The sequence below is a fragment of the Cyprinus carpio genome, chromosome B3, assembly GCF_018340385.1.
Source record: "Cyprinus carpio isolate SPL01 chromosome B3, ASM1834038v1, whole genome shotgun sequence".
NCBI lineage: Eukaryota > Metazoa > Chordata > Actinopteri > Cypriniformes > Cyprinidae > Cyprinus > Cyprinus carpio.
In genome coordinates, this window is record NC_056599.1 from 39430431 (window position 1) to 39447914 (window position 17484).

The 17484-nt window shown below is 39.4% G+C and overlaps 1 protein-coding gene across 1 annotated transcript in view; it reads right to left on the reverse strand.

Annotated features, from left to right (window-relative positions):
• The window catches only part of LOC109095473 (gastrula zinc finger protein XlCGF7.1-like), a 37858-nt gene extending 22468 nt beyond the window's left edge, over positions 1 to 15390 (reverse strand). The window contains exon 1 of the mRNA XM_042720989.1: positions 15087 to 15390. The gene's annotated coding sequence lies outside the window, so the exon portion shown is untranslated. The remainder of the gene's footprint in view (positions 1 to 15086) is intronic.
• Between the last annotated feature and the right edge of the window lie 2094 nt (positions 15391 to 17484).

Below are 17484 nucleotides of genomic sequence, written 5' to 3' on the forward strand. Positions count from 1 at the left end.
AGAAATATAATAAACATTTTAAATAAAGTTAAATAAAGCAGCGCAAGGCACATGGCAGATAGAGTTCAAACCAGTGAATGAACAAAGTGCAGATAAAAAGATTTTTAGTGCAAAAAAGCTTATTCAGTCTGATTAAAGTGACAAAGAGCAGTTATTTGATTTAAACTGACTGATGAGGTGGTAAAATGACATCAGTTCCATGGTGAAGGAGGTAGTTAGCAGACCAATGCTGCACAAAGTGACTGGTGCATGTCATTGTATGTTAGTGGAGGGGGGGTGCTTGGAAGGACCTAGGGATGTGGGATTTGGGGGGGGGGGGCAAGTTCGGGAACGAGCCTGATGGATGAAGCTGTCCTTCAGTCTGCTGGTCCTGGCCTGGAGACTCCGCAGTCTCCTCCCTGATGGCAGCAGACTAAAGAAGCTGTGTGATGGGTGGGTGGGATCACCTGCGATGCAGAGGGCTTTGCGAGTGAGACGGGTTCCGTAAATTTCCTGGAGGGAGGGGAGAGAGACACCAATGATCTTCTCAGCTGCTCTCACTATGCGTTGCAGAGTCTTCCGGCAATGATGTGTTGTAGGCACCATACCACACAGTGATGCAGCTAGTCAGAATGCTCTCGATTGTGCCTCTGTAGAAGGTGTACATGATGGGGGGTGGGGCTCTGGCTCTCCTCAGTTTGCGGAGGAAGTAGAGATGCTGTTGTGATTTCTTGGCCAGTGCTGCGGTGTTGTCGGTCCAAGAGAGGTCCTCTGTGATGTGCACACCCAGGAACTTGGTGCTGCTCACTCTCTCCACAGTCGCACCGTTGATGGTCAGAGGAACATGCCGAGAGTGTGCTCTCCTGAAGTCAACAACAATCTCCTTTGTCTTCTCCACGTTCAGAGAGAGATTGTTGTCACTGCACCACCCGGCCAGTCAGCTCACCTCACTCCTGTAGTTTGTCTCATCCTTGTTGCTAATGAGACCCACCACAGTCGTGTCATCCGCAAACTTAATGAAGAGGTTGGAGTTGTGTGACGGTGTGCAGTCGTGGGTCAGCAGAGTGAAGAGGAGGGGGCTCAACACACATCCTTGGGGGGCCCCAGTGTTCAGTGTGATGGTGCTGGATGTGTTGCTGCAGACCCGTACTGCCTGAGGTCTTCCAGTCAGAAAGTCCAACAGCCAGTTGCACAGCGAAGTGTTGAGCCCCAGCTCGACCAGTTTCTGAATGAGCTGTTGAGGGATGATTGTGTTGAATGCTGAACTGAAGTCTAAGAACAGCATTCTGACGTATGAGTCTTTTTTGTCTATATGTGTGAGTGCTGAGTGGAGGGCAGTGGCAATGGCATCATCGTTCGACCGGTTGGACCGATATGCAAACTGGAATGGGTCCAGGGAGGGGGGGAGGGCAGACTCGATGTGGTGCATGACTAGCCGTTCAAAGCATTTCATGAGGATGGGAGTAAGTGCAACAGGACGGTAGTCATTGAAGCAGGATGGAGATGGCTTCGTCGGGACTAGAATGATGGTGGTAGTTTTGAAACATGTGGGAACAACAGCCTGACTAAGTGAGATGTTGAAAATGTCTGTGAAGACATCAGTGAGTTCTGCTGCACAGTCTCTCAGTACACCCCCAGGAATGTTGTCAGGACCCGGAGCTTTGCGTACATTGATCCTGCTGAAGGATCTCCTCACGCTGTCTGGGGTCAGCGTCATCACCTGGTTACCGGGAGGAGGTGGAGTCTTCTGTGCAGTGGGGCTGTTTTGTTTCTCAATGCAAGCGAAGTAGGTGTTCAGCTCGTTCAGCAGAGAGATGTTGCTGTCACAGGTCCGTGGTGGGGGCTTGTAGTCCGTAATGGTCTGTTATCCCCTGCCACAGGCTCTGAGTGTCTCTGCCATCGCTGAATTGATGGGCTATCCTCCCGGAGTGCTGTCTCTCAGCCTCTCTGATGCTGTGGGATAGGTTGGCCCTGGCTGTTCTCAGGCCCACCTCATCTCCAGCTCTGAATGCAGCGTTCCGCGTCTCCAGGAGTCTGTAGACCTCCCCTGTCATCCACGGCTTCTGGTTGGCCCGGACAGTGATGGTTTTTGTGACCGTTACATCATCAATACACTTGTTGATGTAGGCAGTGACAGTCTCGGAGTACTCCTGGAGGTCAGTGGTGTTATTGTAAGTGGCAGCCTGCTTAAACATATTCCAGTCAGTTGTGTCAAAGCAGTCTTGAAGAGCCTCTGACGATCCTTCTGGCCACACTTGAATCTATTTTTGAACTGGTTTGGCGACTTTAATGAGTGGTCTGTATGCAGGCATTAGCATGACAGTGATGTGGTCTGAGGCTCCGAGGTGGGGGAGGGGGAGGGCTTTGTAAGCTCCTCTCTGTGTGGTGTAAACAAAGTCTAAAATGTTTTTACCTCGTGTTGGAAAGTGTATTATTGGAAACACACTCTTTAAGTCAGCATGGTTGAAATCCCCAGCTATGATGAGAAAAGCATCAAGGTGTGCTGTCTGCTGCTCACTGATGTGCTGGTGCAGTTAATTTAGTGCATCGTTCCTGTTGCAGTTGTTGTTGTTCGGGGGAATGTAAACCGAAACGAGCAGTATGGCAGTATATTCCCTTGGCAGATAGAACGGCCGGTTTTTCCTCCCGCGACGAGAGCTCTGTCCGCTCGATAGCATGTAAGCTAATCGAGCTAAATAACGCAGTCCGGAACGCTGTTGCTAAGCCATGTTTCCGTGAACACAAAAACACAACAGTCTCTTACAGTACTCTGAGTTGAACGTAGTAATCGGATGTAGTCCAGTTTATTGTCCAAAGAGCGTACGTTAGCCAGTACGATGGTGGGGATAGATGGCTTGGGTGGGTTAGCTGTTAGCCTAGCCCGGATACCTCCGCGCTTACCCCTCTTCTGCTTCCTCTCATGCCGCTTGTGGCACCTCCACTGAGGGCGAGATGCAGCAGTGGGGGTCGGTGATGATGTAGGCCTCCGGAGCAGACCGAGATCCCACAGCTGTTCCGCGTGCGTGGAGTTTAACTCTAAAAATATGGTTCTGCCGACATCCAGCAGAAACTCACGACTGTATGCGCGCTTAAAGACAGGTAAACGCGATGAAGACGTACAAAAACACTGCGACTCACAAGACAAAAAAAATAAAACACCTTACATCTAATAAATAAATAAACATCTTCAATTTCAATCACCACCATCTTGGATTCTATCAAATACATGTTTCAAATAAATGTTACACCATACTGCTGCTGTTGTTCTTTCAATAAGCGAATTTAAAGGGTACACAGTAAATGAAATGTCAAATGAATAAAATCAAAGGTTTATTATTGTACATCAAAACAATTTATCCAGTTTAATAAAATAAATGAACATCAATAAAATAAAGCAACAAACTGATTCCAATATTTTTTTTTCCCACATCATGCTAAAGCTTTCAGACTATGAGCCATTCACACTTCCCATAAAGGACTGATTATGGAATATTTCTTTTGTATTAATATTCTGACCATTGGGCCCTGTCTCACACCTAGATTGCCTACACTTCTTCATTTCATCTTTGTTTCGTTTAGGGGTTACATGCTAGCGTCGAGACACATGTTTATATTAATCTACACCCCGCGCGGGGGTGATGAAAAGTTTGTTAACAGTATACCGTCGCTCAGCCTTTTCAAACTTCTTTTTGCCCCGAAACGAAGAACGAAAACGAACTTCATCTGAAGTATATTGGGGCCTTTAAGCAGTTCACGGTATTTCACATATTTAAATTACCATCAAACACACTTTATACCTTTTAAGCAGCATTTTACATGCAGGCTTATTTATTGTTTTCATCGGATTCAGCGCTACATGTGCATCATTTATGGCGTCTTCCTCCTGAAATAAACATTTAGTGCAGCAGTAGCAGCGAGCATGTGAGGAAAATATAATCAATTCATTCAGACGATTTAGTGAACTTTTAAGCCCGGGACACACCAAGCCATTGGCCATCGGCGGGCAGATGGCGAGCAATGGTCGGGCTAGTTTGTTTGGGGTGTTCCACTCATCGGCTCTCATTGTGCACACATCGGTGGCAGTTTGCCACCGGGGGCGTCGGCGAGAGTGAATGGCCGGACACACCAAGCTGACTTCAAAGAACTAGTGGCGATGAAATCCGACGGTGTTGTTTGCCTCTTGTCAACAGTGTCGGACCAAAAAGCTGCACTCGAACACACCGCACAAACTACACCCAATGGCAAACTAACACGTGCGTTCTGCGCATGCTTGAGAGGAATTAACTGTAACGATTACTACGATGCTGGATGTTCAGTCCTGTCCAGCTCTTCATCATCTCCTGAATCTCTGTTGCCTCCGCTGGTCCCTTCCAGCCCTCCTTTGTCGCCAGAGAACCCTCCAGTGCCTGCTCCTCGAAAGCGCCTTCCTGAGTACCCTCAGGTGCCCACTTCTCCAGAGTGCCCACCAGAGCCCGATCCACGGAGTATCCTCCCGAACTGCCTGCTCCGCCCTGAAAGCTCTCCTTGTCCGCCCTCCCTCCCAGATGTTACCATTATGGCGCGGATCCTGCTGATCCACACGCTGGTGAAGAACCGCTGCCACAGGGTAAGTGATGGAAAAAACACTGCACACTTTACTGACACACAAACTCATCTGTCATCATGACAGCAGAAACACTCTTCTGTGATTTTAGCTGACTGAAGTAAAGTAAATCATTGTTAAGGTAATATTCCATTAAATTGCCTTGACTTCAGTACAATGTCAATATAAAAGCCAATTACTTGATTCTGGATTGTTCTGGATTTTTTTAATTTACTTATTTATTGTAATATATGATATCTGCAAATGATAGACTTTACATTAAAATTAAAATTTTATTTAAAGTGCCCCAATTATGGATTTTTAAAAATGACCTTTCATGCAGTGTGTAATGTAGCTTGATGTGAATGTAAACAGTCTGCAAAGTTGTTAACCTGAAAGTGCATGAATAAAGTTATTGTCTCTCAAAAGAAAGAGTTGACTCTGAACTGCTGAACGAGTCGTTTTAAATTCAAATCCCATTTTCATGAAGTTCACGTCACAAACTAAAGGGTTAGTTCACCCAAAAATGAAAATAAGTCAATGTTTTACTCAACCTCAAAGCATCCTAAGTGTATCTTACTTTCTTCTTTCAGACAAATCCAATCAGAGTTATATATATAAAAAAAAAAAATCCTGGTTTTTCCAAGCTTTATAATGGCATGGGCGGGTTTTTCTGTTCACCAGTCAAAAAGTCGTCAAATAAAGTGCATCCATCCATATTAAAAAGTGCCTCACATGACTCCAGGGTGTTAATAAAGGCCTCCTGTAGCAAATCAAAGCGTTAGGGCATGATGAGACCAAAACAATAAAACCCATTACAAACGAGGCATTTTTAGCATCCAGTTGGGACATCATTACAGATTATAATGACTTTTACTGTCTTTTTACGTGTTACGTTGCATTGTGCCGCATAAACATAAAACCATATCTGCATTTGTGATCAGAGAAACAACAAGCGCTACTCTACACTGCTAAAAACTCACAATTGAAACATCAGTGGCAAATCCTTTAAAATGTAAATGTAAATTTACTTACAGACTATGTACCAGAACACCCAGCACTGTAGTCTACTCTCCCAGGTTCAGGAAACAGTCCTCCATAAAATGCGCTGCACACAGTGTTGTAAATACAACTTAACCACTGATTTCTAGTTGTGTCCTCTTTTGGAAGACCAAACAAAGTATTTTCGCTTTCGCAACGAAACACACAGCTTCTCCACAACATGGTGGCTGCAGTGGCAGCAACAATAAAGTTACGACTTCTTTCTTTGCGTGAACATTTGGGTGGCGTTATGCAAATCTTCCACACATTGTGACGTAGACATGTAGGGGCGTATTTAAACGAGGTGTTTAAGAAGGGCGTGGACGGGTCTTAACTTTTATAAAGAATATCTCTTTGGGTTTGAGACTTGAGTCTTTGCAACCTTAGGGATCTTATCTATTCACGAACAGCTTGTTACACTCCAAAGATAAAGAAAAACTTGAAATCGCATCATATGACCCCTTTAAAATGTTTTCCTCACATGCTTGTTGAATGCTGTAAGTTCATGATAACGTAAGAGAAGTAGTTAAATTTTGGCACTTGCTTGAGCAACTTAATATATAAACCTAGAAGTAAATGCAAAAGTAAAATGCATTGAATAATGTGTTGCTTATTGTGTTTAAACCTGTCTGTGAAAGATTGTATTACTGTACTGTGTAAAAAAAGAAAAAAATGGCAATGCTAAAAAAGCATTTTCAGTGAAAATGTTTGGATTTGAAATCAAAATAATGGATAAATGTTGTGTTTGTGGTAAACAGCCAAGGATCAGTAGCAGACTCGTGTGTGAAAGCACAGTCCATGCTGCTTCCCCTCTCACAAGAGACACCTAAGAGGAGAATTCCCCCCATTTTCAAAAATGAAATTCAGGCCCTGAATAAATGTCTTTGAAACAAAAAAAATCATGTTAAATTGCACTAACTGAAAAAATAATGCATTGAATTAAGTGCTTGCATTTTTAGGTCCTGAAATTTAACATAGTTGTTTATTTAAGCTGTGAATATTTCAATTAAATTTTTTTTGCACATTTTCATAATTTAAAAATTCACACTCACCTTGTATGTATTCAAATGAATTCAAACCTGAATTTGGTTCACATCATCAATAAAGTCTTCACTGTATTTATCACTTCACTGTAACCTATATATCACTATATTAGTTAATTTATGTATTCTTTTTCAGACACCAGTTTCTTGTCACAGTCAAACTGGTTGTCATAGTAACGACACTAATTTGTGGAGATTAAGGGCATTGTGAGTTCCACAAATCTGAATGCATTATTTGTAAACTGACTGTTAAGATAAACATTTTGCACAATTTATTATCTGTAATATCATTGTGTTGCCACTAGATGCCTGTATAGCCCTATGTAACAATCCCTAGTAGCTAATACATTGCACATAATTTACACATAAATTAATTTGGTTACATATGGAATTAGGACTGCAACAAACGATTATTTTGATAATCGATTAATTTAACGTTTTTTAGAACGATTAATCACTGATTAATCAATAGAATTTTATTGATTATTCAGCTCTTGCAATTACTTAAAACACTGTTATACATAAATAAAAGGTAGTCTAATCACTTCAGCTTTTCATAATTATATTATGTAATTACAATTATTATACAATTAATTTATACAAATAAATATATTTGGCACACAAAATGAGATGACACAGAGAAACCTTCTTATTTACCATTTAATTACTTTATGAAAAGTAGTTGAATGACACATCATTCTGCCTAACATCTCCTTTTGTAAGAAACAAAATAAAGGTAAGTGATTAGTACTTGATTAGATTTTTGGATAAACAATTTTATTCACAATATAAACTACCAGTCAAACATTTTTGAACAGTAACTTTTTTTTTTTAAAGAAGTCTCTTGTGCTCATCAAGCCTACATGCATTTGATCCAAAGTACAGCAAAACAGTACAATTTTGAAAGATTTTGTACTATTTAAAATAACTTTTTTTTTATTTCAGTATATTTTAAAATGTAATTTATTCCTGTGATTTCAAAGCTGAATTTTTAGCATCAATACCTCAGTCACATGATCCTTCAGAAATCATTCTAATATTCTGATTTGCTGCTCAAAAAATATTATAATTATGTTAAAAATGGCTGAATATATTTTTTTTTAGGTTTCTTTGATGAATAGACAGTTCAGAAGAACAGCATTTATCTGAAACAGAAATCTTTTGTGACATTATAAATGTCTTTATCATCACTTTTGATCAATTTAAAGCATCCTTGCTAAATAAAAGTATTCATTTCTATAAAATATATTCAAATAGAAAGCCGTTATTTTAAATCATAAAAAATATTTCACAATATTACTGCTTTTGCTGTATTTAAGATAAAATAAATGCAGGCTTGGTGAGCAGAAGAGACTTCTTTTTCCAAAAAACATTAAAAATCTTAATGTTACCGTTCAAAAACTTTTGACTGGTAGAGTAATCTCTCTTAAAATACCTTACTGGGTTATGATAATCAAAACAGTCCTGAGCTAGATTAAGCTTTGATCTCAGCAAAGCAAACTATCACTTTAATGAAATATTTAATAATAATGTTTAATACCGTAAAGCTGCTTGATTTAAGGTATTGCATAAAATACTATAGATGTGACGTGAAAACAAAACATGCTTTTTTGGAACAAAACAGCATTTCACATCCGGGAGCTGCAGGAATGGCAGTAGAGCACCAATGCTGTCAGTCGCTCACCAGCAGGTGGCGCATGCGGCTGTTGATGAAGACCAAAGTAACAATTGGATTAAAGGAAAACGCCACCGTTTTTCCATATTTCACTGTGTTCTTCCCTCAACTTAGATGAGTTGATACGTACCTCTCCCGTCTCAGTGGGTGCACTTAAGCGCTTTAGCGCATGGTGCCACTATGTTAGCATTTAACTTAGCCCCATTAATTCCTTCCTACTCATGTAACCGTCTTTAAATAGGGAAAACATGGAAGCGTTTGGTGGCTTCGAAATTCATCCCTGTTTGGATCCTAAGGAATTAATGGTGCTAAGCTAAAGGCTAACATAGTGGCGCCATGTGCTAAAGCAATTAAAGGAACACTCCGACTTTTTGGGACTTTAGCTTATTCACAGTATCCCCCAGAGTTAGATAAGTCCATACATACCTTTTTCATTTCTGTGCATTCTGTAAGTGTTATTTGACACACCCACCGCTATCCAAGCTTAGCACAAAGACTGGATGTAAATGGATAATGGTAGCATAGTAATCCCAATAAGTGACAAAATAATGCAAAATTTTCCTATTTACATGTTGTGATCTGTATAGTCACAGCGTGTACAAATAACAAGGCTATATGAGACAGAGCCCATTTGTAATCGTATAAATACTGGGAACTATATTCTCACTAGGCGTAGGAGCACAGCTAACATTACTTGGGCGGAGTGGCTACTTGGGCGGAGTGATTAGCGCAGCACACGAGACGCCCTGTTGATGGTTCCGTAAACAAAACAAACGTGACTAACTAGCTAGACGTGACTGGTGATCATGGCTGACTTTGAGGAATTGTCAGACTCAGAGGAATTTTACTGTGTATCAAACCAAGATCCAGAACCATATAGTTTTGAGCCAGAATACACAGACGAGGAGTTACAAAGTGCTGTAGAACACTCATCTCATCCTGATTGATAATTATCACAGAAAATGTATAAAGAATTATTACAGGAATTGATATATTTGAAATGCAACTTATTACAGCTGACCAAATACATTCAACAGCATATAATACAGTAATGTTAGATAATTGCATTACAATAGCCAAGAATATGGGGAAAGTAATAGCTGAAGGCAAATAGTTTTTGCACAATGAACCCACAGACAGTAACGTTAGCCTACTATTTCACAAACATTTTCTCAAAAAAGAAAACTGCCCATCCCCCTCCAATTCATTAGTAAGTTGAATGTATTAGTCCTGAGAGTTGCATTTAGCGCCGCTCATTTGTTATTGAGCGATACAGTGTGTTCATGACAACACAATAATAACAATAAAGGGGATACACGGAGCCCCTATTCACGTAATAGTGTCACCACTAAGGTTATATTACATTAGCATGGCACTGTTACAGTATGGCTAATGTTAGTCATCTCAAAACATAACGGAACACTTACCGCAGCAACAGGTGATCCAATTTGTCCTGTCTTTATTGGGATACCTGTATCCTTTATCACACGCTTCATGGTCCGTGTGGCAACTTGCATTTTTTCAAAATAGTCGTCTACAGTAAAATGTTCAGAGCAAACGATGTGATGGATGGTGTTTACAGGTGTGTTTGGAACTATACCCAGAACAAGTAGCCATCGATTCATCAGGTCAGCGTTTTTTGGTTGGAATTCTATGAAACATCATAGTATTACCTGGTCTCCCCTGTTTATTTGTCGCAGCTCTTTACAATACAGCGAACACCCATGATTGTACACTATAAATTTACTATCTAGTAATTGCTGACTCTATTACTCCAACTCTGAGCGAACTCTCTGCTCCTCACCACGGCGCGTCTCGAGTGCTGCGCTAATCACTCCACCCACCCAAGTAGCCACTCCGCCCAAGTAACTTTAACTGTGCTCCTACGCCTAGTGAGAATATAGTTCCCAGTATTTTATACGATTAAAAATGGTCTCTGTCTCATATAGCCTTGTTATTTGTACACGCTGTGACTATACAGATCACAACATGTAAATAGGAAAATGTTTGCATTATTTTGTCACTTACTGGGATTACTATGCTACCATTATCCATTTACATCCAGTCTTTGTGCTAAGCTAGGCTAGCGGTGTGTGCGTCAAATAACACTTACAGAACGCACAGAAATGAAAAAGGTATGTATGGACTTATCTAACTCTGGGGATACTGTGAATAAGCTAAAGTCCCAAAAAGTCGGAGTGTTCCTTTAAGTGCACGCACTGAGACGGGAGAGGTATGTATCAACTCGTTTGAGGGAAGAACATAGTGAAACATGGAAAAACTGCAAGTAGGGCTCGCTGCAGCCTGCGGTGGACATCCAACCCCGCCCACATCCAAGTGTGACGTCAGAAGTCACGCCCATCCCCGACACAACCCCGCCCACATTCAAGTGTGACGTCAGAAGCCACGCCCATCCCGACACAACCCCGCCCACGTCCAAGTGTGACGTAAATGAAAGCCACGCCCATATCAAATACGTCTCCTCATGTGATTTCCCCATCCCCGTACCTGGAAACCCGGAAGTATGTTGAAACAATTTATGGAAGTTAATGGGATCTAAATAAAATAATGTTGTCCTTCGTTTTACTAATACACGTTTTCTTATTTTTTGTAAAGGATGTCTAGGCTAAAATGGCACAACTTAAATCTAATATATATTTAATATGTCTAATATACGGAGCTGATTTTGTCATCATAACAGCTCCTAAAACGCTTATGTTGATTAAAGTAGGCTTATTGTCAATTAAAAATTTTTAAAACCTTACCTTGTTCATTTATGTAATGAGATAAATTCACATTTATTAAAAAACGATTTTGATCTACCCAAGGCAAAATTGAAATGCATCAAATTTAAAGGGGACAATTAGATTTTGGTATTGTAAAAGTATGCAAATTTATTGTAAAAGTTGGTATTGTATAATTGACATTTAATTTTCTAAAGATTTATTCCACTTATCATAACGTGTTAACATTTGAATGATAGAATCAACAGTTACCCATATGCAGTAGGCTACACATACTCTGAGGGGGCAGAATAAAGATTCCATTGATAGATTATATAAGTAACATGACATTGGACCTTCAGGCCTTGTTCATCACAACTTGATATGAAACATGTCCAGGTCCTCCACATACTTAAAGATGAATGAAAAAGGCATCCATTGTTTCATTGTGTATTTTTTATATTTATTATTTTATAAAAATAATTACATGTACAATTTTACAAAAAAAAAAAAAATAATAATAATAATAATAATAATAAACACCACCAGTTTTTGAACAGTAAGATTTTTATTATTTTTTAAAGTCTCTTCTGCTCACCAAGCCAGGATTTATTTGATCCAAAACACAGCAAAAACAGTAATGTAAAATATTTTTACAATTTAAAAGAACTGCTTTCTATTTGAATGTATTTTAAAATGCAGTTTATTCCTGTGATCAAGCTGAATTTTCTTCATCATTACTCCAGTCTTCAGTGTATTAACATAATAATAATAAAATGTTTTTTGAGCATCAAATCAGCATATTAGAATGAAGGAACATGTGACTGGAGTAAGTCACCTTTGAAATCACAGGAATAAATTTCATTTTAATAGAAATATAGAAAATTGTTATTTTAAATAGCAAAATATATTACATAAGCAAAATATTATACAAATATTTTAAAATTGGACTGTTTTTGCTGTACTTCACATTAAATAAATTCATTAATGATCAAAAAAATATAATTCTTTAAAAACATTAAAAAAATGTCACTGTTCAAAAACTTTTGACTGGTTGTGTTTAACAAAAGGTATGCTCCAGATATTATAAAGTCTGAGCAGCTGAATGAGCAGCTGAATGATCAGATAAACAGTTCTTGACATGCAGTACACACACATACATACATAGACTACACAGAGAGATTCCTTGCTTTAATATATCCTCCGATTCTCCCTCCAGGTAGTCTTTGATGGCATTCTGTTGATTTTTACTGTCCATCTGGAGAACGGCAGGCCCTGTCACCTCCCCACAGAATAACCCACGATGACTCTGTACCACGCTGGACCAATGTCCCTTACAAACTTCCACTTTATGTCCTCTTAGCGCTCCTGTTAAAAAATAGAGAATACATACGTGTTGGGGGTATATGTGTCCACTAAAATATTATTTACCACTCAAAAATCATTCTACATAAACATATTTATGATTTTAAACCACAAAAATCAATCAATATCTAAAGAAATGCTCTCACCATACCTCCATGCACCACTGCACGGCTTATGTGGTCCTTCAAGTGAACTGTTACAAGTAATTTTCTTTACTGGTGAAACTGCAGCAGGGACCCCTTAACTCGGCAGAACTGCCCTGCATCAGGCTTGGACTGAAAATGTGTAGAATGCTGTAAAACATAACAAACAAACATTAGGTGATCTTTTCGTTAACATAGAAGAATACAAAGATAATTTGTGACATACACAGAGATATCCAGCAAGACATAATGAAATGATGCGGTTGCCCAACCAAGTTACTGTGCATGGGTACTGTGATCAGAGTATATCATTAAAGATGTCATATGTATGTGAGTGTTTTTTGTGTGTGTGTGTGTGTGTGTGTGTGTGTGTGTGTGTGTGTGTGTGTGTGTGTGTGTGTGTGGTGGTGGTGGTGGGGGACAGGTAAGTACATATGTGTGAGAGGGATGAAGTGTGTGTGTGTGTCTGAGTGGGTAAGATGAGTGTTATGTGTGGGGGGGAAGGGTATAAAAAAATATTGCACATTGATTCATAATTGATTTTATGTTGTAAGACTTGTGCCTTCTATCTATCTATCTATCTATCTATCTGTCTCTCTATCTATCTACACATGTATGTAAATATGTATGTATTTGTGTGTGTGTGTGTACGCATGCATGCCACGAATACATACATACATATATACATACATGTGTGGATAGATAGAGCCCCCAACATAAAAACACTCATCTCACCCCCCACCCCCCCACCACACACACACACACACACACACACACACACACACACACACACATATATAAGTATATTTGTTGCTAGCAATAACGTGCCTGTGTGAAGTTGAAATAAAAAATACTGTTGTTTATGCACATGCACACAAATGACGCACACGTTTCTTAAAGTTGTCAACGTTTGGTAAAGACCAAAGATATTTTTTTTTACTTACCGACACGGCAAACAACAGCTTCTTTTTTTAGCGGTTGGCAAACAATACAAATTATCTTCTTATTGATGCTTCTTCCTGTTTCAAAATGATTGAGAATGTGACGTATTTTGACATGGGCGTAGTCTGTGACGTCACACTTGGATGTGGGCCGGGTTGGATGCAGGGGGCAAGGAAGTCGACCGGAAGTTGAAGTCGGCCGCGTGCTGCCATCTTGTAGCAGAACTTCACTTGCGTTAGCATCCCATTGACTCCCATTCATTTTTGCGTCACTTTGACAGCGAATAACTTTACATATGAGGCGTTTAAAGACTCCATTTGTCCATTATTTATTTCTAAAGATACACGACAATGTATAAAGGGCTCCATTACCTTCTATGTTACATTATGGCCCCGTAGAAACAGTTTTTGTAAAAATAGGCTAACGATTGCGTCATAACCACTCGACTCTCTGTCACACAGTAGAGAAATTACCGTACAGACAGGAGGAGAAGCTCGCAGGCAATCGGGGAGACGTCAAGAGATAGGGCGTACTGGCGTTACATTTTAAAATACTATACAAAATAATTAATCAGAATACTTACTCCTGCTCACTCACGCCAAAGAACTCCCCGCTCAAGATCGCCGTCTCTGCAAGATTAACGATGGCAGTTTGCTCGCACAGCTACTAGAAGATTTACATCTGTCAGACAGGTTGCTGACGTCATCAAGCTTAGTTTGAGTCTGCGCGTCAGAAACGGAAGTGCTAAAAATCGCTAAAAATGGGCTTCACTTGTCTCAATTGAGTTCCAATTGGGTCGCTGTGTCCATTTCTTTTACTGTCTATGGTTGGATGTCCACCGCAGGCTGCAGCGAGACGCTCCTCAAAAACTGTGACGTTTTCCTTTAATCCAATTGTTACTTTGGTCTTCGTCAACAGCCTCTTGCGCCACCTGCTGGTGAGCGACTGACAGCATTAGTGCTCTACTGCCATTCCTGCAGCTCCCGAATGTGAAATGCTGAATTTTCTGCTGAATTTGAACCACTGAATTTGTGGAAGCATATTTGGGAAGTAAAATAAAATGGACCGAAATATGCCTGTCGAATACATCGTATTTTTAAACAGACTGAATATTTGGGAAGTGAATTCTAAAAGGTGAATATGAATTATTGAATTTTTAATTATGAAAATGTGTGTGAAATATTTTGAATTTAAATATTCACAGCTTAAATAAACAACTATGTTGAATTTCAGGACCTAAAAATGCAAGCCTTGAAAATACAAGACATTAAAAAAGCAAGCACTGTTAATCCAATGCATTATTTTTGTCAGTTAATGCAATTCAACATGCTTTTTTTGTTTCAAAGACATCTGTCATTAATTATCTTCCATATGAGTATCACTATAAATAGTTATAACCGATAAAAAAAATAAAAATAAAAATAAGGCTTTGAAATCGGTATTGGTGTTATCGGTAGATAGTAGGCCTACTGCTTCCTGCGATCGATGATCTGCAGCCTCAAAAATCCTGATCTGAGCACCCCTACTTTATATATTGTTGTATGAACAAACTGTGTAACATGCGTTTCATGCGAAATACAGTGAATTACTCACCTCTCCTCTGAAGACTCAACCCTAGCAGCGTCCGAAAGCTTTGATGACTCGTTCCCTTATCAGACAATGACTTTACAGGCAGCGTTTGTTCCTCCCGACAGTGATTTCACACAGACTTCTGAGGCATCATAACAATCTACAACAGAGCTTTGCTGGTAATTCTTCTTCCTCTGAGGTTTCTTCTTCTTCTTCTTCTTTGTTTTTAACGGCGGTTGGCAACCCGCTTTTGGTGCATTACCGCCACCTTCTGCTTCAGAGTGTGAATCAGACAATAGGCTTACAATCTAGTTTCCACATAAAAAAAAAAAAACAAAACAAAAAAAAAAAAAAAAAACAAAAATAATAAACCATTTTTTTTCCCCTACACACAATCATTCATTACCCAACACCCTTTCCCATATCCCTGTTTATCCTCATAATCTATTAAACAAACCTGTTTCCCTTAAGAAAGTTAACAATATTCTAACCTGTGCTCTGTCACCTATGCTCATCAGTCCTGTTAAAGTTAATTCCTGAACCCCTAATTCCCCCTCAAATTATTCTCCATTATCACTCTCTGTTCCTCATACCTCCTACATCTTAATAATTATGTGCTCCACTGACTCCTCTTCTTAACACCACTCACACAAGCACCGGGTGTCTCGTGTCTTCCTATCATTTCAGTGATTTGTTTACATTTTCAGTTTCTTCGATGAAGCCAGACAGTTCAGAAATAAACAAGACGATTCCTGAAATAGAAAATCTTTTGCATAATATAAATGCTCCTTATCATCACTTTGATCAATTTAAAGCATCCCTGCTAAATAAAAGCATTCATTTCTATAAAATATATTCAAATGAAAGTTTTGGTTCTAAATCATGTTTTAGCTGATTTCAATATTACTGCTTCTTTGGTTGCATTTAAGATGCAAAAAATGTAAAACCAGGCTTCAAGGAGTAGAAGAGACTTCTTTTTCCAAAAAAAACATTAAAATCTTAATGCCACACCAAAAACTTTTGACTGGTGCAGAGTAACTTCCTTAAAATACCTTACTGGGTTATGATAATCAAAAACAGTCCTGAGCCAGGATTTCGTTTTGATCCTGTGCAAAGCAAACCATCACTTTAATGAAGCTATTTGACACAATGTTTAATACCAGCCGTCGATTTAAAAATTGCACAAACAATGATGTGACGGAAAAACAAAAACATGCTTTTTTGAATGCACTGGAGTTGCAGGACGGTAGAAAGACTGTTTCAGGTGATGCTGTTAAATGATGGTGAATACTGATTGAAGCGTAGTGGTTCATTATCGCCTTTCACTATGTTCTTCCCCCTCATCTTAGATGTATTGACGCATTTTTCCTTTCCCTTGCCCCAGTGATTTCTTTAAAGATGTGAGCGCCATCTATGTTACATTTAACTAGCCCCACTAATTCCTTCCCTACTCATGCAAATCGCCTTTAAATATGAAAACATGGAAGCGCTGGTGGCTTCTGAATTTCATCCCTGTTTGCATCCTAAGGACTAATGTGCTGCTTTAAAGGCCAATATAGGTGTTTCTACGCTGAAAGCGGGAATTGCACCATTCGAGACGGGAGAGGCACATCAACCGCTTGAGGGAAGAAATATAGTGAAATATGGAAAACTGCGGACTTTTCCCTTAATCCACCTGTTACTTTGGTCTCTTCGCCAATGTCTTCATACCACCTGCTGGTGAGCTGCACTGACAGCATTGGTGCTCTTACTGCCATTCCTGCAGCCTTACGTGGTGTTTGTTCTTCGCTGAATTCAACCGGAATTTTGTGCAGCCATCAGGGAAGTAAAATAAATGGATCAACATGCCTGTTCTAATACATCAGATTTTTAAACAGACTTAACATTTGGGAAGTGACCTCAAAAGGTGAATATGAATTCATTGAATTTTAAATTATATGAAAATGTGTGTGTTATTTTGAACTCAAACATTCACAGCTTAAATAAACAAAATTATGTTGGAAAATCTAAAAATGTAAAGCCTTGAAAATACAAGACATTAAAAAGTAAGCACCGTTAATCCAGCAATGCATTATTTTTTGTTGTTAATGTAATCAATATTCCAGACATCTGTCATTAATTATCTTCCATATGAGTATCACTATAAATAGTTATAACTGGATAAAAAAAAAGGCTTTGAAATCGGTACAGTATCGGTAGATAGTAGGCTTCCATTGCTTCCCCGCGATCATGATCTGCAGCCCCAAAAATCCCTGATCTGAGCAACCCTGCACTTTATATATTGCTGCATGAATGCAAGTAACATGGCTCTTACGCAGCCAAAGAATTACCTACCTCTCCCCTCTCCTCTGAAGACTCCAACCCTAGCAGCGTCCGAAAGCTTTGATGACTCTGCCTCTTATCAGGACAATGACTTTACAGG